At 42.3% G+C, this 22,828-nt stretch overlaps 1 protein-coding gene across 22 annotated transcripts in view; it reads left to right on the top strand.

Annotated features, from left to right (window-relative positions):
* Window positions 1-11,466: 11,466 nt before the first annotated feature.
* The window catches only part of EXOC2 (exocyst complex component 2), a 212,947-nt gene continuing 201,585 nt past the window's right edge, over window positions 11,467-22,828 (top strand). For 3 of the 22 annotated variants that reach the window (XM_070583954.1, XM_070583941.1, XM_070583925.1), the window contains exons 1-2: window positions 11,980-12,036; window positions 17,061-18,034. The gene's annotated coding sequence lies outside the window, so the exon portion shown is untranslated. Of the gene's footprint in view, window positions 12,037-12,105; window positions 12,673-12,698; window positions 14,173-17,060; window positions 18,035-22,828 lie in introns of those variants that run through there. The other 19 variants (XM_070583949.1, XM_070583937.1, XM_070583921.1 and 16 more) reach the window with 13 other exon arrangements.

Raw genomic sequence — 22,828 nt, 5'->3', positions numbered from 1 at the left:
TCAAAACTATTCCTAATGAAAATGCAAAGCCTGGGCTGGGAGATTTATATAACAGAGAACCGGCCATTATCTGCAGAGTAAGCTGAAGAGGGACAAGGTTGCCAAATGGGTATGCAAAAAAACAAAAAAAACTGAAAGCGTAAGTATAAACTATCTTCTCATCTTTGCTTTCTTTAGAAACTTAATGACTTCGACAGAAAATTCGGGTATATGTACCATGTTGGATAATAGAATGATTGGATCTGTGTATCGGTTTTCTACAGCTGACATTCGACTGTAAACAACTGACAGCTCACCTGATTTGGATTAGTTTATCCAAAGCACAAGGCAAAATAAACGAAGTTCCTGATTTCTTTTTCTTGAGAAAATAAGCTGGTTCTTCTGAACATTTTCTTGTCATAAAGGCAAAAAGATGTGATATAACTAAGAGAACAGGTATCTATCAGACATCCAAGCCTAAGGATATGCCAGTGTAGACTGTCTACTCACTTCAAGACTGGGAGAGAAGAAACCTTGTGGTTAGGAAGCCCGAACTCTCCCAAACACATCTCTCCAGTTATACAGGCCATGAATGATCTGAGGGGCTGTCGAAAGCAAAGTACCAGTTTACAATCTTCCTATGATGAGTAGGTCAGCCACAAAAAAGAAACGTGTTAATCAGAGAGTTTTTTAAAAATTAGGATGGTGCTGTCAGCATTCTTTTTACATAGAATTCTGCTGAAGACATCAATTTGCAGAAAAGATGAAAGAGCTGTGGGGAGAACAAATATTTAAACTGTGATTGATGAGAAAGGATGATGCAAGGTGGATTAAAGTTGGGCCAAGACAAAATAGAATCTAAACATTCAAAAGGCCTCAAGCCCCCACAGCCACTCCCCCCAGTTCCTTACACCCACCATCAGAACGTGACTTCCAGTCTGACCGCCTCCACTCACCCTAGTGGAACTCTTCTCAGTAGTTGCTGTCTCCAAATTTGGTTTAAGTTTTCAGTCTTTTCTTAAGACAGTGTGTGAGTGTAACAGGCAGTGCTGGGCAGTGACCCAGGGTGTTGACTGCTGGCCTGCCCACAACAAGCCTTTGGACTACCTGCCAGGCTAGGCCCAAAGACGAGGTGGGAAACTCCTTGAGTAGGGGACATTCTTCCGCAGGCTGGGGAGACCTGTCTTAATCTGCCACTTCCTTTAGCTTAAACAAGCATGAAAGATAAAATGACAAGTCACTGAAATTACTTGTTACTGTTTAAAAAAAAGAATTTCTAATTTTCTCAGAAGTGTTTATTGTGTTCAAAAAGAGAAGGAAGGAAGAAGAGAGGGGGGAGAAGAAGGGAGGAAAGAAGAAATCCTAGTCAGTCTCTTGACTCAACCGTCTCCTCTGTCCACTTCCATGTAAGTTTTTTCTTTTTAATTTTGATTAGTTAGATCATAGTTCTCACTTGCTTCCTGCCAGCCATTTTTGATTTTCTAACAACTTTTTCTCTTCAGTATGAAAGTGTGATTTTCAGGAAACAAAAAGCCACAGTATATAATCAATCCCTATGACTCTAAAATGAATTATTTCTGCAAAAGTAATAAGTTAACATCTGTCACTACCATCACTTGCAGACCGAAATGCTTGCTTCAATCTTCTGAAATGTTCTGGTGGCTATCATCTACTGACCACCCCTGGAGCATGGACACTCCCCGGACTGCTCGTTAGGATCTCTGTGTGCATTTTGTTTACAATGGCCTGAAAAGAACTTGGGGTATGTTGGTAACCAAAACTAGATGGAGATTTTAAGACCTCAGACTCCTATAGATTTTATACTTTAAAGAAGGTTTTTGTCTCTTAAGTATTTCTCAGCAGTTGAAGACTGTTAATTATAAATATTATTGGCAATATTAATTTTATTAATAATTAATACAGATATGATGAAATAATGTTAGTACATGTTCATATTTCAGAGTTGCTACATTTTTTAACATTTAGTTATTTCATATTTAAATAAGCTGCTTGCTTAGCCTTCTTGGAAGAGTAGTTCATTAAAATGCTTCTACAATGAGAAATATTCTAATTTCCACTTTAAGAAATGTAAGCGTTCTCAAGTTTATAAAAGTTAATTTGTTGTTTCTATTAGTCTAGATGCTAAGACAATAAGGAATCTCATTGGATAAAGCAGAAAGCTTTGAATCCATTACAGAAGTACCTGCACTCTATAATTATATTTTATAAGGAAGGTCAGTATTCTAAATTAGATTCATTAACTGTCATAAAATATATAACATTTCTGGTAATTTAAAACTGTTTAACATGTAGTTATTAGAGCCCCCTAATCAGGATGGGCATACATTTTTTAAACCATTTTAAGTTTTAAAATCATTTGAATGATTTGTTATTGTCATTTTTCAAAAATAGTAGTAATAAGGTGTATTTAATTGCATACTTATTCTCATATGAAGCTTACAAATGCCTTTATTTCCAATAGAGATCACAATAATGTGAATGTGTGCATAGAATGTGAATTACAGTATTTATATATATTTCTTCCATATATATAAGTTCACATTAAAAAATGCAAAGATTATTAGTGTATGGGTCACTTACATTTTCAAGTAGCAAGTTTATTCACGCTTGCATTGTAAAAAGATTAGTTGTGTCAATATCCGTGTGCCTGGGACTATTTCCGCCCTCAAACACTGCTTACCTAATTGTGCTGGCTCATGAGCCCAACCAATAGAGCAGCACTCTGTATTTTCTTCCACTGAAAATCTGCTGAATTAACATGTTAGAGTATGCTTGAAAAACAAGAAGGAAAGACCGATTCTTCAGAGTTTTAGCTGCCATTTTCTTATTTGTTAAAGATGTTCCCCCAACAGATTCTCTGAGGCAGTCAATTTGTATTAGCCCTAATTGTAAATATTTATCAAAGAAGACCTAGGCACAAAAAATAAAAAGAAGATAAAACACGATTTTTCACTTAATCTCATCACCTCCCACCATCCAAAATACGTTTTTCTTATTTTGCTTTTGGAAAATATTGCAAAAATAATAATAATTATAATGTCTTTACCTTAATGACAGATTAGCTTAATTTATAGGAGCCAAGAGAGGACATATAGAAAAAAAGAGCAATGCCTGGAGTATAAGAGGAACTGTGTCAATAGTTGCTGATTTGAAGAAATGAGCTTGCATTGCTGCAAATACCTTACAGAGGCTCTCTCTGAATTAGCGGCTAGACAATTAGTTTTGTTCAGAAAATAAATCTTTCTTGAAAGTGTTTCCTAGAAGTACACTGCCTCTAGGATCAGTTAAACACAGATTTCTTAGACATTTAAAAGATCATTAACAGCTCTACTGAGGTATAATTGATACATGAAAACTGCACATATCTAATGGATACAGTTTGTTGAGTTTAGAATTTAGCCATCTTTAAAGGAAAGAATTACTAGGTTGTAAACGAAGAAAAGAAGATGAAAATTCTGCAAATATAGAAGATCAACTAAAAATGCAAAAAGCTCCCCACTCTGTTTGATGTGAGAAGCTGACGAGTCACGTGCAGGAAGAACAGTCTAAATTCTTTGAGAATTAATTTATCTTTTATGACTCTTAAAGCATGCCAAACATATGAGGGGGGAAGGACGAGGGCTGGAACAGCCATGCATTTCAGTCCCCTTTTCTTTTGGGTGATATTATACTTTACATTATTGTTTCTGCCTTGAGATTATATTTACCAGAAAAATCGCTGCCAAATTTAGAGTCAGTAGTGCCAGCAAATTTATGCAAAGCATTAGAAAACTAGATGGCGTTTAATATTTTTTTTCCTTGATATTAGTCAACCTTGTGCCTTGTCACACCATGGCTGGTCATTTTTCCACTAGACAGTGGAAAAAGATCAGTGACCCTTCAGAGCAAGCCAGAATTATAACCAAGGAAAACACGGTCTATAAATTCTGCTTCAAATCTGATTTTCCTAGGGACCAGTCCAGTTCGCATGCTCCACTTCAGCAGCCTGGGGTTCGCGGGCTTGGATCCCAGGTGCAGACCTACACACCACTCATCAAGCCGTGCTGGGGCGGTGTTCCACATACAAAACAGAGGAAGACTGGCACAGATGTTAGCTCAGGAACAATCTTCCGCACACACACACAAAAAAAACAAGCAAAAAAACCTCCTGATTTTCCTAAAGAATAAAAATTTCCTTCTAAATGTGTTCTAACAAATACCTGCTTACAAATAGGAAGCCACTTAGCAGCAAAAACAATTCTATGTAAACATATCCAAACAAAAGACGAAGTCAAAGGACTAACAGCGATCACTGAGATTTTCTTTCACAATTTGAAATCAACAGAGCATGTAAATTTCTAGGATAAAATTATAAGTAAAAAATTAGATAGTCTCCGTTTGTTCTCAACTAAAACTTTGTTAGGAATCCTCACAAGTATACAGTCCTGAAAAGCTATTGTTTATTAGAAAGAAAGCATATGCATGTACTAAAGTCTATCATTCACGTCTGTGCATCCATTTGAACTTCTAATCCATGTTAGTGGGATGAATATGCATCATGTTAATATATGTAAAAACATTACAGTAATGCACACCAGCACAGACCCACACATCCAGGATCTAAGAAAATGTGGCCAAGCTTAGAAGGAGTTACTTTATGGGAAAGTGGGAATTCGATAAAAACACAAAGTTGAAAATGCAAACCACGTATTTAACATTATATTGTTTTCCTCTTTATTACTTTACTCCACAGCTAACCCACTATGGTTTGGCCTTCTACTACAGTACCCTAGCCAGGGACAAAGAAGCAAAGTAACTGGTTCACAGGGCAGGGGGCCGAGGAGGTGTGGAGTAGTTCAGGACAGAGGAGCCAAGAGTTATGCAAACAAAATGACCAACAGTCTGCTTCAAGGTCAGAGAAAGCAACCGCCAAGTTCTGTTTTAAAATGGACTGCCTTATGGGCAACAAATTCAAAGAACAAAGTATCGAGGAGAAAAAAAAAATCCCTTTAAATGCATAGCAAGAACAATTAGTGTGATCCACTACCCATGGCACATAGTTATTCAGAAAAACTCTTAACACTCCCCTATAGGTGCTGTCCTACACAGACGGCCAGATCAAGTCGCCAGAGAGCAGGCCCTGCAGGTCAGCCAAAACTCACTGCAGAATAGTTGTTTGTTGAAAAGTGAGGGGGCCGGCCCCGTGGCCATGTGGTTAAGTTCAAGCGCTCTGCTTCGGAGGTCCAGGGTTTGGATCCTGGGCATGGACATGGCACTGCTCATTAGGCCATGCTGAGGTGGCGTCCCACATGCCACAACTAGAAGGACCCACAATTAAAATATACAACTATGTACTGGGGGGATTTGGGGAGAAAAAAAGCAGAAAAAAACAAAAGAAGATTGGCAACAGTTGTTAGCTCAGGTGCCAATCTTAAAAAAAAAAGAAAACAAAAAGAAAAGTGTGGTCATGGGAATTTAGAGCTTAAAGGGCTTCAAGGTTTCTCCCACTTGACCATCTTATTTTATAAATGAGATAACTGGAACTCTCAAGAGGTCAAAGAACACATCCAATCAGGGTTGATATCAAGCGTGGCCCAGAATGTGGGTTTCTGGACTCTCAGTGTAATTAATCTAAATCTATGTCCATGTATCTATATTTAAACCAACAGCACTGTAGTCAATTCTTGATTTTTCAGGGGCTGTGAATATTTTTGTTTCTTTTAGTATTTCACTCCTCAAACTCCACCAAGGGTGGAAGAATAAGTTCTTACTCAAATCAATTGGCCACGCTCTATGTTACCACTTTTGTTATAGGGGATCAGTCAGAAAGAACAAAGGTTCAGACTGTTACCTAAAGTGTGGACTAGAAATTATCTTTGGCTTTTAATTTTCCATGTAATCCTCATCCCTTCGTACCACGGAAAGTATAAAGAGGGCTCTGCCCTGCTGGAGGACTGGCCAGCACACCGACAGCAGACGAGTACCAGCAGCTGCTTAGAGATGCGCTCCCAGGAGGCAGCTCCATGCAGGTGGGCAGGTCGCACAGTCGGGAGCCAGGATACTGTGCAGTGGGACAGTGAGCAGGCGTCTTGCACACTGTTGCTTGTAATCGCCTTTGGGAACTACATTCAAAGGGAGCACAACTGAGTTAACATAGGCAAAATCTACTGAAAACAGAGGGTGAGAAAACTGTCTTTCGGGAGTTTAAAATCTTTTGTTGGGTTTGTAGGAAACCAAGGTGTTCGCCGAGCAATGAAAGGACTCAGATAAAAATCTGTCATATTAGAACAAGAAGATATGAGATATGAGGCCAGGCAGACAAACGGTACGCAGGCGTTTCTGAGACTCCTGGGAAGTGGGAAGCCTTCAGAGGCACGTGGATAGGACTCAAATCCTATACAAAAGTCCAGAGGCCAGCAACATGCCTCCCTGCGCAAGTGAAACTGTAACTGGAGCTTCTGCTCCAAACAGGGTGACATTCCTTCATGGCAGACAGAGAAAGCGGCCAGCCAGCCAGTCTGCTGCCCTAAACCTCAATCTGTTAGGAGAAATATCACATCAGTGGAATAAACTGCGAATGGGGTACCATTTCCTACATCTTTTCTATGACTGCAGGAACAACTGATAAAATGCAAATTGGCCTTGTTCCCACTGAAGTATATAGGACCTTGAAGTGGAAAGTTTTAAAAGACAAAACAGTACATAAAAACTCAAAAATGAAAAAACTCAACCACTTACTACTGACTAGCAATTTAAAAGAAATTAAAATGCTATCTTGCGTTTAGTTATAGATCCTTCATTTAGAACATGAAGAGGTCTAAATTCCTACTCACAGAAAATCACAGGATTAGGTTGTCCCTGCCCTCTCTGCAGCAGCAGGGCAGGCCTGGCAGGGAAAGGAGATCCCGTGGTGGCTAAGATGAGTTGTTTTCACTTTCTGACCCAGTTCCCTCTCGCCAGGTTCCATATTTCTCATATCTCTTTGGCAGTGAGTAACTTCCCTCAATTTCTCTGTTCTCTTCTGGACCACCTACAGGCATGGCCTACTGCCAGAGACACCCAGATATAAACACAGGTGGTAAACACAGCTGTATCACTGTGCTGGGTGGCAGTGGCGGCCATATGGTTGGAGTAACACTGTTGAAACACCATATCCCTGTATAGACCAGCTTTATTTACAGGTTTCTTAATAAAATATGCAAATAGCAAGTAAATAGAAAACCACAGAGCTCTGCTTTGCTGTAAAATTGATTGGAGACATTTGACTATTTTGAGGGCTTTGCACATACAGATCTCTGAAGATGAGAACTGTAGATGCGGAAGTCCACACAATGACATTTGCTAGGATTACACAATAGTAAGATTAAGGTTAAAAAAAAATGATGCAAGGAGCTTCCTTAACCAACAGGCCCAGGCTGGGAATTGCTAAAACAGAGTTGTAATTATTACAACCTGGGAGGATGTCAAACTGTCCTTGTGATCTTAAACCATAAAAGACTCCAGCGAGAAATGACAAAGTTGGATGGTAATCAGAGAAACATCTCAATCATTCATGTATTGTCAAGATTTACATATCAAATTTTGCTCATCTCTTTGTGCCTTTAAGTGATCAGTAAGCATATTTTGAAATAGACAACTGGAAATAGGCATCTCTCTCAACTCTGCCACTATCACAATGTAGTTATTATCTTTAGTTTTTCATTCAACACTTATTTATTGAGCATCTACTATGTGTGAAGCATGGGTGAACAACACAAAGTCCCTTCCATCAAGAAGCTTAAATCCTAGTAGAAGGAGACAAAATAAGTAAACAGATAATAATCTATTTACAAGTTGCGGTTAGTGCTCTTATTGGGTGGCTGGCCTTTTGTATCAACTACCGGCTCTGTGGTACCTACGACAATGAATAAGACAGGAATCTGCCAGCAAGGGGCTTAGAATCAATGAGTTAACAGAAGACCAACAATTGTCAGTCTTTGGTAAAAAAGATCACTAAGATGTGGCAAATTATAGCTGTTTTGAGGATTAGATTCTATACTAATGTGATCCATTACAGACTGATAGGGCATGCAGTACGAAACACTCTGGGTGTTCATTTCATGTAAAAAAAAAATATATATCTAAAGAACAGGGAACTGTGTCTGTCATATTGTTTCTTAAGACTGAAACCAAAGGAATTTCATGCTTCAAAGTTACTTTTTCTAAGTCAAAATAAATCTGATGCAGAACTGAAAACACAAAGCTATATAACAATATTTAATTGCCTCAATAGCTGCTACTGTAATTTGAGGTTTAATGATTTTATTTGCTGTCAGCTTCTGCATATACTGCACTAACATTTGCTAACTAACTTCAGAATACAGACCAGAAATTTAAGAAAAAAGAAAGAAAACATCACCACTAAGTTTTATATTAGCAAAAGATTCTCTTTCCTCTTTTGAGTATTTTTGTTTCAGGAATACAGTATTATTTGTCATTATTTGGATCCAGGAAAGATCTGTGAGTTCTCAAGAGCCATTCATACTGGATTAATGGCAGGATGGCTTAACTTGAGAAATGGCGTGTCGCCGAGACCCAAAAGGGAGACAAGAAAAGGGTTTGGTTTCACTGTGAAGTGGGGTACCACTGCCAGGGATAGAGAAAACTAGAATTTCCTTTCAACCTTTGCTGCCAGGTCTCTGACTCATGTTTCCTCTGTGTTTTACAATAGATGACCCTGGGACAGTTGACTTATTGCACGCTGGAGCAATTCTGACATGTCTTCTGATGTAAACGAGAGAAAAATGAAGTCATGCTAAGTCCCACAACTCAAAGCTTTTTCTCAGCATGTATTTCTCTAATAGGTGTGCAATTCAGCATATAAAGATATTTGAGTGGTAGTAAGTATAGGTTGTTTTTGGTCTATAATAATGACCATCTTGGCCGGATTCCCCCAGAAGCTGACCCTGAGATATGGTTTCAAGGGCTAGTATTTAATTTGGGAGGTGATACCAGGAAACACCAGGAGCAGAGTGGGTACACCAGGTAGGAAAGGGAAGGTGTGCTGTGAAGGCATTCCTGAGAGCATTGGAGCTCAGTCTCAGGGGAGCTCTGAAATACACTGGATAACATGCCTCCGAGCTACCCCGGGAGCAAGGCAGCCCAATAGTTATACAACTGTCTTTGGCTGAAGTCTGCTTCTGGGCCAACGAACTCTTCAGCACTTCCAGCTTGCCCTGCATTGAGGAAGAAAGCCCTGAGGCACAAAGGGGCAGGTGTTCCCAGAAAGAAGCCGTCAGAGAGCAGAGGGCACAGCAGAGGGATATGGGTAGGCTCTTATGGCCACTGCTTCTGTCCACCCCTCGCATGCTGTGTTGTGTTCACACTGCCCTGTCATGACTTCTCACACTGATGTCTGGTCACACCCACACCTGGAACACCGACAGGTTGAGCCGTGGGCTCCTGCTGCAGTTGGTCTTGAGGCCATTGTGATTCTCACCATCTTCTTTCTTTACTGCCCATTCTAGATTCCCCTCACCATCAACTAGCACTTCTGCTGGCTCAGGTTGCTTGCCTGATGAAGTGACCCAGACCTTCATGCCTGTAGGGTCTGAGCCCCTGGTTGCCATGCCCTTGTCAGGACAGGGTTGCTGCAGTGCCCACTTCCTGATATAACCAGGCATGCAAAAGATGCCCAATGAATGCCCTGAGTTCCAGAAATAATCCTCCTTGTCCCTATATCGTCCTGATCATAAAGGTCAATTTTTTTGTCACCTGTATGAGGATCCCAAATGAAGAGAGGGCTTTAGATTTAGCAGAACCCTCTGTTCCCTGGCAGAGCATCCTCTCCTGCCAGAGGAGCCAGGACTTTATTGGGGATGCAGCACCATGCGCTGGTATTAGGTTCAAAATATATATTGCATCCCATAGCACAGCATCCCAGTCCTGCAAAATGTTCTCCCCAAGCTGGAGCCTCAGCTGTGCCTCTAAGAGGCCATTCTAATGTTCTATCAGGGTGTCAGCTTCTGGGTGTATGATGTACGTAGAACCAGTGGATCTTGTGGTATTGTCCCCTTTGTCATACCTCTTTCACCCTTAAAGGGGTCCCTGGTCTCAGGTGATATTATGGGATATATTTCATGATGATAAATCAGACCCTCTGTGAGCAATTGGATAATGATGCTTGCCAGGGCTCTGCAGGCAGGGAAGACAAACTCAAACTCAAGATACATATCTGGGTCTGAGGAAATCACCTTGCTACCAAGTAGCTGCCTGGTCTCTTCGAGCGAAGGTATCATACCTCTGGCTGCACATTGGCCTCTGCAGCTGGAAGGGGCAGACACACGGTCTAGGTCTGCCTTGTTAAGCGGGGTCCATGCAGCTCCGTCCCTGCCACCATGGCTACTCCATTCACAGTCCCATTGTACAAACACCAGGTTGGCCCCAGGACAGAAGTTGGTCAAACCATTCTAGGTACTTGGTGCCCCTCTGCTGTGGAAGCTTTCTAGTAGGCATTCACGTGAAACACACAGATTGGCCAAAGACGAAGTTTGTGTAAGGTGCAAGTGTGAGTTCCTGGGGTGAGAGGTGGCAAGACCCCCAGCGTGGGTGTGCCTCTGCTCACTGCTAACCTCCTCTCCATTCAGCTGCAGCAGGTTACTCCAACAGTCTCCTACCTTTAGGAATTTCTAGACCGGAAGCAGCATACTCTTGATCACATATAGTTCCAGTGTCAGGCCAACTCTCCCAAGAACATGGCCCCCATGCTCACCTCCACTTTGACGGCAGCAATTACAGGCTCCTGTGTCTCTCGCGTCAGCAAGCGCTAGCCTAGCTTAGAGTCACTTGGGAGAATCCCTTCTAAGCTTCGAAGAGGTGTCTGATCCCAACTGTTGGGGCTATCTTTAAAATGTGGATGACTTTAGGGTGACCAAATATTGTCCAAACAAGGACACTCTGGACAGCGAAAAGGGCACTCAATAATTAAGCCAGGATAACAGACAAAAACCAGGGTTATCTCTCGAAGATTGGGACATGATCACCCTAGTTATCTGTCCCCTTTTCCAGTCTAAGCGGCCAATTCCAGGACAACCAGAAAAACCCCTCTAAATACCCTGTCACACAAGCTTAAACTCCATGGTTCTCCATAAAGTCGTTTCTTTGCATAGACTCTCAACTCCTTTGCTCCCTCTGCCTTATAAAACTCCAACCTAGGTCACAACTAATTTTCTGCTCTCTTCCCACAGTAGAGCAGCCCAAACATACACGAGCATGCGGACTGGTTCCATTTTACACTCAGGACTATACATCCCAGGAGGTCGGGCGTTCAGCTCTGCCTGGAAATCTCACCACATTTTCTCAGTAATTTGCTTCACAATGTCCAAGACAAAGATTTCCCCCTTTCTCTTTTCTCCTCAACCTTCTCTCGCCCTGCCTCCTCCGTTCTCACGGATAATGTCGCTGCTCCTTTCTCAGAAGAGCATCTTCTCACCGCTCTCCCCCGCCCCCAGCGCTGTCCCTGGCGCAGCCCCCGTCACTCCGGCCAGCCCGCCGCCGTCGCCCCGCGGCGCCTCCTCGCGCTCCGCAGGCCGCGCTTTACCCTCGGCCCCGCGGGGTCCCGCAGGAGCGACCGCCCTTCGCGCCCCTCCGCGTCCCCGGCGCCCCGCTCCGCGCCCAGCCGAGGGGGGCGCTGGCTCGGTGCGTTGAACTGAAACAGTCAGCACGGTTTGCAGCTGTCCGCTGCCATCCTCCTCCGCAGCTTCCCCGGTGCGGCGGCTCCGTGCGTCACGTCGCCTCCCGGGGCTTCGGCGGGAGCCCGGTCCCGGCCCCCAGCAGCGTCACCTCACCGAGCTCACCGAGCGTCACGCTCCGGCCTCCGCGAGGGACCCGAGGGCACGGGCACGGACGGGCCCCGGCGCGCCCCCAGGCGGCAGCCCCGCGCAGCCCCGCTCCTCGGCGGACGCCCGGCCATCGACGGCGCGGCGCTCGACTGCGCTGCGGAGCGACTCCCTCGGCGCTCCCGGGGCGGAAGTGCGGCGCGGCCGGGCGGAAGTGCGCGCGCGGCTGCGGCGGCTGCAGGTACGTGTCGGAGCCGCCTCCGGGCTGGGGCCGCCTGCCCGCGGGGCGGCCCGCGCTCGGGGCCCCGCTGGGGCGGCCGCCGCGAGGGCCTGGGCGGCGAGGGGAGCGCGGGAGGCCGTTTGGCGTCGGCGGGCGCGCTGCCGGAGTGTCCTGCTTGCCAGGGCGCGGGCCTCGAGCGGCCGGCCCGGAGTCGCCTGCTCCCCGGTGCCGAGGCGGTGCGGCGGGCTCCCGGCCCTGCCCGGCGGCGGCTGGTGCTGGACCTGCCGCCCCGACGCTTTGCGAGTGGACGCTGTCCTGATGCCAAGAAACGGGTCCTGAGAGAGCTGGTCTTTAGGTGGAAATAACCTGTTCCTAATCGCTGAAGGTCGATCACATAAGAAGGAGAAAATCTGTTTTTTGTTTTTTGTTTTTTTTTGTAACGAATCTGAGTAAACTTATAGGGAAAACTTTGGAAAATATTTTAAAATTCAGCCACACCTTAGTTAAATCATTTGGGTACACTGTATTGAAAGCTTGTTCTAACTGAGGTTATGTGAGTCCGTCTCCTAATGATGCGAATATTTTATTTATAAATGGTAGTACGGATATTCTGGCCAGGCTTTGTGTAATTGACTCCAGTGACAAAGGAACTGAAAGGTAAAAGCTTCTCAGGGATCATCTGTGTGTTGAAAGTTGTTGACTCAAAGGGTGGTAATAGAAAGAGGATAATGTGTGCTTAGTACTAAATGTTCTCTTCTCTTGGATTAAGTAGAAATTTAATAATTTTAAGCTGAGAAGCAGAGGATCCCCCAGTGTAACTTGGAACAACTCTTGGAAGTTTCAGAAAATATTTATTTTTTCTTGTCAAGCGTTTAATTTCCTCTACTGAATATCATTTTGGACTATTACTTTTCTAAAAACGGTTATTAATCTGCTAAGTTAATTTTTCATTCATTCCACAAATATTTGAGAGCCTGTTATGTATGAGTCTTATGAGAAATGAAATTGATACTCAAAAAATTTTACAAACACAGTTTTCGAATAAAGGACTTTGACAATTTTTGGTGTGAGGCAGGGGCAGGATCACCCAGGCCATATGGGAAATGCTGGGTTTCCAGTTTGTCTCTCAGTTCCTTTTCCACTCCTCTAGTTTACTCATCTTCACTAGCCAGTATCCTAGTACGTATGCACCCACCACATATTGGGAGCTTATTGAATGTTTATTAAATGGATGAGTTTTAGGTCAGTAATGAGTAGAGAGAATTTTGAAATTGACTGGCGTGAGAGAGAACATTGGTCACTCTGCTAAGCAGTAGTCTAGAATGTCGGTTGTTCCCAGACCCTGGGGGATCTGTTCATGGCTCTCCTGGAGTGCCTGGTAAAATCACATGGTAGTAGAATTCCATTATAATTACATGATGCAGTGTGTTTATGTTAATTTAAAAGTATTGTTGGCACAAACACACAAACTTAAGGTAATTGTAGAGAAATTATGAATCTTGATGCTGTGGACACACCCATCGGCATCCTTGGACCTCAGTTTGAAATTATAGATTCAAAAGGTGTTTTGGCGTAGGAGTCAAAGCAGCCGTTTACTGGTCGTGTGCTACCACCCACCTGCTTCATAGCATGAGCTGAGATACTTCGCCTCTTTGGGCTTCAGTTTCCTTTTTCCTGTAGTCAGAGAATACATAAAGCTAGATTATCTCTAAGAGTTCTTCCTGCTTTGAAATTTTCCAACTCAGTGAATCCTATAACCACTTAGCACAAGGGTAACCCTGTGTTGTCTTAGAGGCTATAGATATACTGGTGTTTACATATCTGTCAAAAGCTTAAGCCCTTGCCTGACAGGGATTAGTCTCAGTCATTTTTGTGTCTCCCAATTTTAACATGTGCCTGACACACACGTCAGAGATAGAGTGCTATTAGCCTGGATTCAGAATGGGCACATTTGCCCTCTCGATTAAAGAATTGCTGAGAACTAAACTGTAGTATTGAGTGTAAGTATAGCCGGAATTCAGAGAAGGGAAGGATCTGTTGGGGTTCAAGTCCTTGGGAAGGCTTCATGGAGGTCAGACCTTGATGGAGAGGATGTGGTCCTTCGCAGGGAAGGCGTGAACATCTGGTGGCACATCAGGAACAAAAGGCCACAGGCTGGTAAGTGAGTGCATTTGCGTTATGACCTTGATGGTCAGGCAGAGGAGTTTGGACTGATATATGAGGCTTTTTTTTCTGGAAAATGATGTTAGGCTTCCTCAAAAGCTTCATGAATATTCTTTAACTTAGTATTGTTGGTAGCGTTTAAGACTGGGGTGCATCATCCAATTGGCTTTATTTTTGGTTTTGGTTTTAGTAATTCCTTGTACTTAGTGTTTCCCACTTACAATAAATCTTGGTGCCAGTAATGGAAAGAAGAGTGGATACTGAAACCTGGGAAACCTAGATATGAGTTACTTAGAATGTAAGGTGCATGAGGTGGATCCAGGCAGGCCCCTAGGGTGGTGCTGGGCACAGAGTTAGTGTTGGGTGATCCTGGTGCAGCGCCAAGGGACCTCTCCCTTTGGTACTTGCCAGCTGTGCTGCTTTTGGCAAGGTTGGCACCTAGTTTCATCTGTAAGCTTTGATGAATTTTTCAAGTCCTTTTCCACTTAAAATTTCTGTGATTTTGGAGGGTATGTGATTTTATCTTTCATTGTTTCGTAATTTTACTGAAAGACAAAAAGCCGTGAATATTTGGTTTCAGTTTAATTTTCGTGAATGCCCTGTGTAATTGACATGATGTGTAGGTGGGTAAGTCAGGGTCTCAGCAGGAATCAGAATTCATGCCAGATGGTTCAGATAAGGAGATTTTAGTGAAGGGACTACTTGTGGAGGTGTGGGCGGGGCTAGGGAACAAAGGTGTAGTGAGGCCCAAAGAGAAACTAATAGCTGGAAGGGACAAAAGGAGAAAGCAGAGCTCGCTGCAAGTGGGAGCCACAGAGAAGGCTGTGGCTGTTAGACCTGAGATGTGGTGCTCAGGGATCAGGGAGCAGGACTGAAGTGCCCCAGCCTGAGGCTGGTCCACTTCTGAAATCCAAAGCTCAGACCCCCGCTCTTTGCTTGCAGTCTCTTGTCTTTCTAACCCTCGCTTAGTTTCTCCCATTCTACCTGCCTTTACCTGATCTTCGGTTGCTGTCATTCCATTCTGCTCAGTTGTATCATCATCCTTCTGTATCACCTGGCTGGCAATTTCTCAGCCCTGGACCATCTCAACTCTTACCTCCTTGAATGCTTGAACTGAGTTGCTGAGAGCAGCAGGGGAAAATCCTAGCATCTAGATTTGTACCCTATAAATCCATGGTCACCAGTCTCAACTGGCCATCAAAGAATTTTCTAGTGTTTTCCTCCTCAGCACTTGCTTCTGTTCTGTGCAGAATCTATTTGAAGCATTTTCTGCCCTTCTCTTCTCAAACCTCTCATTCCTTCACAAAATCTATACTGTTAGCAGATAATCTTGCCACGTATTTCAGAACTAATAGAGCTATCAGAGGAGAATCTCATACTCTTTCTTCCAAAAAACCTTCCTCCTTCCCCAGTTACATTGAAAGAGATTGCATTTACTCTAAGACCTATCTATCCCTGTTCCTGGGCTTTATGTCCCTTCTACTCCTGCCTGCGAGAGCACTTCACTCAGTTGTTCATCTCTTGCCAAAGGCTGCTTCCTGTCACCCTTTAAACATTCTTAGACACAGGTAACGATAAAGCAAAGCAGAAAAACAGCAATTAAAAAAGTAGCATCCTCCTTTGATTTTACATTTCCCTGTTAAAATTTCTCTTTTCTTCCCTTCCCAGCCAAATTTCTTAAATAGTTCTTTGTACTCAACTTTTCGCTCATCCCACTGCTGTCTGGTTTTGGTGCCCATCACTCCATTGAAGGCCAAGGTCATCCATAACCTCCTTGTCACAAAATCTTGTTCTTATTATTTCCCCAATGTAGTGCCTGGAACGTAGAAAATGTCCCAAATAAATGTTTGTTTTGATTGAACAATCTGAGGGGATTTCCTTGTTCCAAATTCTGGTTTATCTGTATCTGTTTTCCTGAGGGATAGAAATCCAACACTGTCATCTTTTGAGGTGCTGGATGATCAATTTCTATATATATCCCAAATCTTCTCAATGGACTAAAAGATCGAAATCAATTTTATTTGATAACGACTTCTTCAGTGTTGTTCACATGATCTATCTTTCTGGGGGAAAAAAAGCATCTGGATATCTTTTTCTGAAAAATTACATTTCTGAAAATGGCAGGAATTAATGTTTTGTCCACCCAATGTAGATCTAATAAAGAGGCAGTCGTAGGGATGTGGGTGCAAGTAGCAATAGATTGATACGTGAATAATGCTATGCTTTTGCATGGAACTACTCTTCCTTCTTTCCCTTAAGAGTATCTTCTTAAGGAGGTTTTTGTTTTTATATTTGCTTTTCTTGGTGGAGTGGTGGGGGTGGGGCGTGGATTTGCACTGGCCTGTTTCATTTCTGATATGTCATCAGTGTCCGATGGCATGAGGTAGAGGACCAGCCACTTTTAGACCTACTGCTTTTGGCTTCGAAATGTTGTGAAAGCAGTTGTCCTTTAGGAAGAGACAGCCTGCTGAGGCAGGAAGATTTTATAGTTTCTGGGAAATAAGGGAGACTTTTAATGAACTCTTCTAACTAAGATGGAATCCAGTGCTTATTTTAAGAGACTAGCTAGGGAATCAACTATTTATGTAACAGATCAGTTATGTGGGAGCTCTGGAGAGCCAAAGTGTCAGGCTTTTCCACTATATTCTATTTTACTTCCAGTATTCTTTCCAGTCACCTCATGTAGATGCTCTTCTCTTTAGTCTCGTTCCTCCAAACATTGTAGCCAGAGTGAAGGTTTTTCCCCCACCAAAAAAAAAAAAAAGTGCTATTTGTCAGTTGTATTTTTTAAATCGTTGGATTTTTTTCCAAATGAATTAAAGCATAAATACTTACATTTTCATTTAAAAGCATTGTGTGTCTCAATGATCTTTTGTTTCTAGGAGTCACAGAGGAAAGAACCTAAGAGCGAGCTGGAGAGCAGGGCAGCTCTCCTCCGTTTCCATCTGCTCAGGCCTTCACTTCTGCAGATGCTCCTGCTGAGGACCAGTGAATCTTCTCAGGATGCTTTCTACCCCAGGGATTCTTTCAGATTTGTGCATGATTATATTTTTGTTAACCATGATTTTGAGGTGGAGCAAGAGACAGATGATTAATTTAGAAAACTGGACCGAAGTGCTCCTGACCCTAAGACTTGTCCCACTCTGTGCTGTTAGATGGTAAATGTGTGGCAGTGCTGAGGTGACTTGACCTTGACTCTGCTCAGGAGAAGTAGAGTCTGAGATTACAGAAAACTGAAGGAAGTAAATTACCCTGCTGTAAGACTCTTTTCTCAGTATCTCTGGGAGATCTCTTTGGGGCCAGCCCAGCCCAGCCCTGAAGGTCAGGTCTATCCTAGCATAGGTTGAACATGACTCAAGGAGGGTACAGTGAGTTCCAGAGTTTGGTTCTGTTGCTGTGTGGCCTGAGAGTCTAGTTGAGTGTAATTTTATTGTTGAAAGTCACTAGGCAGCTCTGCAGCTAGATTTTTCTGGGGTCCTTTGGGTCCAAGATGGCTCTGGACAGGATAAGCCTACTTGGTGCTTCTCAAGCGTTAATGTGCAACAGATGGCTAAAAGGCAGATTCTCACTCAGTGAGTTAGGCTGGGGTCTTGAGATTCCTCCTTTGTGATTTGCTCCTTGGTGTTGCTGTTTTGAGTAGCATGGAGGGGGTGGAGTTTGAGAGTTTATTATTACTATTTTCATTTTTTGGTATTTTGGGGGGAATACTTTTACTTTGCTATGGCCTGATTTAAGAAAACAGTACTTTTAACATCAGGAGGCTTTCCTTGGCCTGTTTGGTGAAGGTTCTCCAAGTCTTCCGTGAATCAGAACTTCTATTTTTCCAGCTCCTGGCCTCATCTGGGGACCTGATGGGGTAAGACACCTGATCACTTGTTCATATTTTTTGTCTGCTATTCAAATCAGCAAAATTCTTTGCCAAATAGTAAAAAAAATTTTCGTTTAATCGTTAAAGCTACTTTTGTGGTTACATTTTCTGCACAACCCCCCCCCCCCGTCCCCCCAAATATTGCTGCTACTGATGTGGGCTTGGCGAGCTAAGGAGTCAAAAGAAACATTTCTTGCACTCTCAAGATCTGGTAGTAGTGCTCCTTTTATTCAGAGAGTAGCATGGGGACAGGACCCATGGGCAGTGAAGAGCTGCAGGGGTTGAAGGGTAGGGCTAAATTTTATAAGGCATAGGTATGTGAGTTATTTCTTTACAAGACAAAGGAAAGATCTTGTAAAAAAGTTGTTAAAATGGTATCAGTGCAAGTGGGGTCTGGTTATTGGCTGGTCCTAAAACTTTGGATACAGATCAGGTCAGGATGTCCTATACTTTCTGGAGGACGATATAGATTGGTATGTGGGCCAGGACGCCTTGGGTTTCTCTCCCTGGGGCAGCCTTGATCCACATCATTACTAGTTATTTTTTTCTATATGTTTTTAGTCTGAAGTTATGTAAAAAAGTAATTTACTCTCTTTTATTGTACCAATAAATATTTTGGAAAATTATAGATTGTGCTACAATGAAATAAGGGAAAATTATAAAATTAAAATTTTCTGGGGCTGGCGTGGTGGTGTAGTGGTTAAGTTTGTGTGCTCCAGCTTCAGCGGCATGGGGTTCATGGGTTCGGATCCCAGGTGTGGACCTGGCACCATTGGTGGCGCCGTGCTGTGGTAGCATTCCACATCAAAAAAAAAAAAAAAATAGAGGGGCTGGCCCAGTGGTGCAGTGGTTAAATTCACACACTCTGCTTCGGTGGCCCAGGGTTCACTGGTTCGGATCCTGGGTGCAGACCTATGTACCGCTTATCAAGCGATGCTGTGGCAGGCGTTCCACATATAAAGTAGAGGAAGATGGGCACGGATGTTGGCTCAGGGCCAGTCTTCCTCAGCCAAAAAAGAGGAGGTTTGGCAGCGGATGTTAGCTCAGGGCTAAGCTTCTCAGAAAAAAAAAAAGGATTTTCACAGATGTTAGCTCAGGGCCAATCTTCCTCACACACACATACAAAATTAAAATTTCCTGACCTTTATTGGAGAACCATTTGAAATTCATCCTGTGTGCTTCATTAAAGGAAAAGAGGCAGATGGGTTAAAACTAATATAAATCTAAAAGAAAATGCATCTATTTAAGTGTCTCTTATAAACTGGAAGAAAATGTGGCCTTTCATCTTTATTTTAATGAAATGCTTTTATAATGGTAATTTTCTCTTTTGACCCGTGATGGATAGGAGGTTAATTGATGTTAAATGGATGCTTTGTTAATCCTTCATCAGCTGCTAAATTGGTCTGGGGGAGTACAGGTCAAGGCCACAGGAGGCCACGACCGGCTTGTTTTCTCAGAGAGGTTTTGCCCTTTCTCCAAACCACACATCACTCGATCCAGCTGTATGTAGAGGAGACTCCTCTCTGCCCTCCCCCTCTTTCCCTCTTCTCCCAGCCCCCAGCACTCCCCCTCCTTCTCCCCTCTCTCTGCACTGCTGAGTGACAGCTTGTAGATGTTGCGTGCGAGGACTTCAGCTGTCTCTGTGTGGTCTGAGTGTGTGGTCTCCATTCAGCTGAGAGGCTGCTAACAGGGTGGATGAGAGCGAGCAAGACTGTTTACTTTAATTTATTTCGGATGCCGGAATTGTGCCCGGAGTCTCTCCTGAGCTTGATTCCGTAGCTAGCAGCTTCAATCCCTGCAGCTGTGGCGCGGTCTCAGCTCTCGGCCGTCCTCTCCCCACAGGCGCTTTCCACGGCATCTGCCTAGTCAGTCCCTGGGGCTCTGAAATCTTCATGGCGCTGCTGAGTGCTGTGATTATTTTGCTTTCACTAAGTCAAGATAGATGGCCTTGAAGAAGTTTCTTTTGAGGTAAAGCTAGAGAAGTAAAGCAGAAATTTTAAGATAAGTGAGAAAGTGATGTATTTTTAGAAATTGGGAGAGCTATTAAAAAATTTGGGTCGAATTAATCCAGTTGTGCTCATGTGTAAGAGAATCTGGGAGTTCTCTGACATCCTGTCATGTTTAACAATTTTAATAAAATTAACCAATTTAAACTAACAGTTGATTCTTTGACCTTTTTTGAGAATCTGCATTGATTTTGGCATGCCTGTTTACTGTAGTTATTGTATTTGTCAGCAGTGAAATTGGCTTATTTCATCATAAAGAATTGACAAGTTGAGACAAGTAAAACTTTGTTTTTAAATAATAATATAAATCTAGGGCAATATCTTTTTTTTGTCATTCTTTCATTATAAATAGCTTATCAATAGTTTCTTGATTTTATTCCTTTAACGTTCCTGAACATTCTTATTGAGATGGCCATGTATTTTATTTAAGTAGACATATGTAGAATCTTGATATCACTTGGGATTTTGCATTGCTTAGCTGCTTCTTTCTCTGTCTTCCTACAGTCTTGCTGAAATGGAGTTGGTGTTATCAATGTGTTGTCCAGGAGTAGAAAGTCTAGGCCACTGACATTTTCCAGAGAAGTTAATATATATAGCTTATTGTTGTTCTGCTTTTCCTGCTACTTTCAAGCCTGAGTTTCAGTAAATGTACTCTGTTCCCATAGCTGGGAGAGTCAAGCCTTCCTCCACTCCCTTGCACCTTTTCAGTCCTGGCCGTGGTTTTCCTTGGTCTCATTTGATCTTGACTCAGAAGACTTTGGGAATTTAGTAGTGTCAAATGCTTTTTTAAAAAAAATGCTATCATCTTGTATTTTGTCTTGTGTTCATTTTTGGGGGGTTCTGTGTTTGTGGTGATAGAGATAATTTAATGCTCTCAAGAATTCTAAAGCAAAATAAGTATATTTGCTGTGGAGGAGGAAGAAATTTTCCTCGACCTTTCTAGGTTCTTCTGGCTGGTCTAAGAATTAAATTGACATGAAACAGATTAATAGGAGAAATGAAATTTAATTTTGTACATATGGGAACCCCACATACATGAGAGGTGTATATACTATCTTGAGCTAAGGAATGGGATAGGGGCCTGAGGCTTCAAAGGGGTGGAGGGTAATTCACAGGATGATAAGAAGAGCACATGTTCAATATAGATGTTTGTTGAGCCATACAGAAAGGTCATAAAAACTTCTAGTAATACCTCTTATTATGGGCAAGGCCCCCAATTCAAATTCTTTAAGGGAGAGGTAAAAGTTCTCTTAAGCCCACAGGTTCTCAATTGCCTTTAGCTCAAAATATTCCACATGCCAAAGTGGCACATCTTGGGGAGGCCTGTTTTGAACCCCTTCCATTGTAGAATTCTGCAACTATCACCACTATCTAATTCTGGAACATTTTCATCACTCCAAAAGGAAACCCTGAACCCACTATCAGTCCTTTCCCATTCCGCCTCCTCTAGCCGCCACTAATGTACTTTCTGTCTTTGTAGGTTACCTGTTCTGAACTTTCATATAAATGGAATCGTATAATATGTAAGCTTTTGTGTTGGTTTTGGCAAAATACGTGCATAGTATTAGTTATTACCCTGTGTCTTTTACCTAGCAGGTGAAAGTTTTATATATATATATATATATATATATATATATAGAAAACATTGATAAGTGATGATTATAGTCAAGTAGTCACTATGAATAGAATTTAACTTATGTTTTAGAAACTCAGAAATATTTCAAAGGAGCTGTGAAGTGCTCTAGGCTTATATTCGATGAAATGTCGTGTGTGTATTGTCTGTCAGTCACCCAGCTCTTCCCAGTCAGTCATGCAGAGACGTAATCCCACCTGTCCTGAGTTCACCAATGTTATTGCTAACCCATTGTTTGAAATTTGATCTAGAACTCGAAACGGATAAATCCTGATTGAATTAAATCCCTCCTTCCTACCTTCACTTTTATTGGGCTAAATCCTCCAGGAATGAACAGTGAGTGAGCAGCAAAGGAGTGGAGTTTTGCTCTAGGTAGCTAAAGTGGGAATTGCCCTCGAGCGGTTGATTCTCTTCCAAGGGTGGAGAAACAGTGTCTGTAGAGCCACAATATCTTGGCAGCGTTTTTAAAAATAGCATTTCCAAATCCATCTCTATTAAAGTCAAGTTCATCTTTAAATCTAATTAAAAAATTACTATCTTTGTTTGGACTTTTCATTATTTAGAACTGAAAAGTTGGAATCTTTTAATATATTCTTAGTACTGCCCCTCCCTTTTTTATCTGTTAATTTTTAAAATTGAAAAATCAAACTTAAATCAGTTTTGACTTGGTTTTTATAGAAATAAAGGGTGGTTGAAAAATAAGTATTTTTCTAAAGCAGAGATTTATGAGGAGTAAAACTCATTTTGGTTTAAACATTTAAAATATTTTTTGGGAAAAAGACACGTTATTAAAAGTCTGACCCTACACATTAGAATTTCTGATTTTCAGGTAGTTCTTTATGGAAGTGGTAATAGAATATCAAACTGTTCACTTCTTGGCTCTTATAATTAGAAGGTACGTTTGAACTTGACCTGCTGACACCCACAGGCAACCCATAGAAGAGTTGTTCTGTTCAGGCCTTTATGGTTAATTTGGATTCATCTCTGCTTTTCTGTGGCGTGAACAAATAACCTGCTTTGGAGTTAGCACCTCCCTATTGAGTGTTAAAAGAAGCTGTCACATGTCGATTGAGTAAACTTTTAGGAGTTAAGTTAGAGAACTCTCAGTTTCTATACAGGTATGCACACCTTGGAAATATTGCA

This window comes from Equus przewalskii, chromosome 19, assembly GCF_037783145.1.
Source record: "Equus przewalskii isolate Varuska chromosome 19, EquPr2, whole genome shotgun sequence".
Lineage (NCBI taxonomy): Eukaryota > Metazoa > Chordata > Mammalia > Perissodactyla > Equidae > Equus > Equus przewalskii.
The sequence above is the reverse complement of the archived record's forward strand: the minus strand, read 5'-3'. Positions and strand labels throughout refer to the sequence as shown.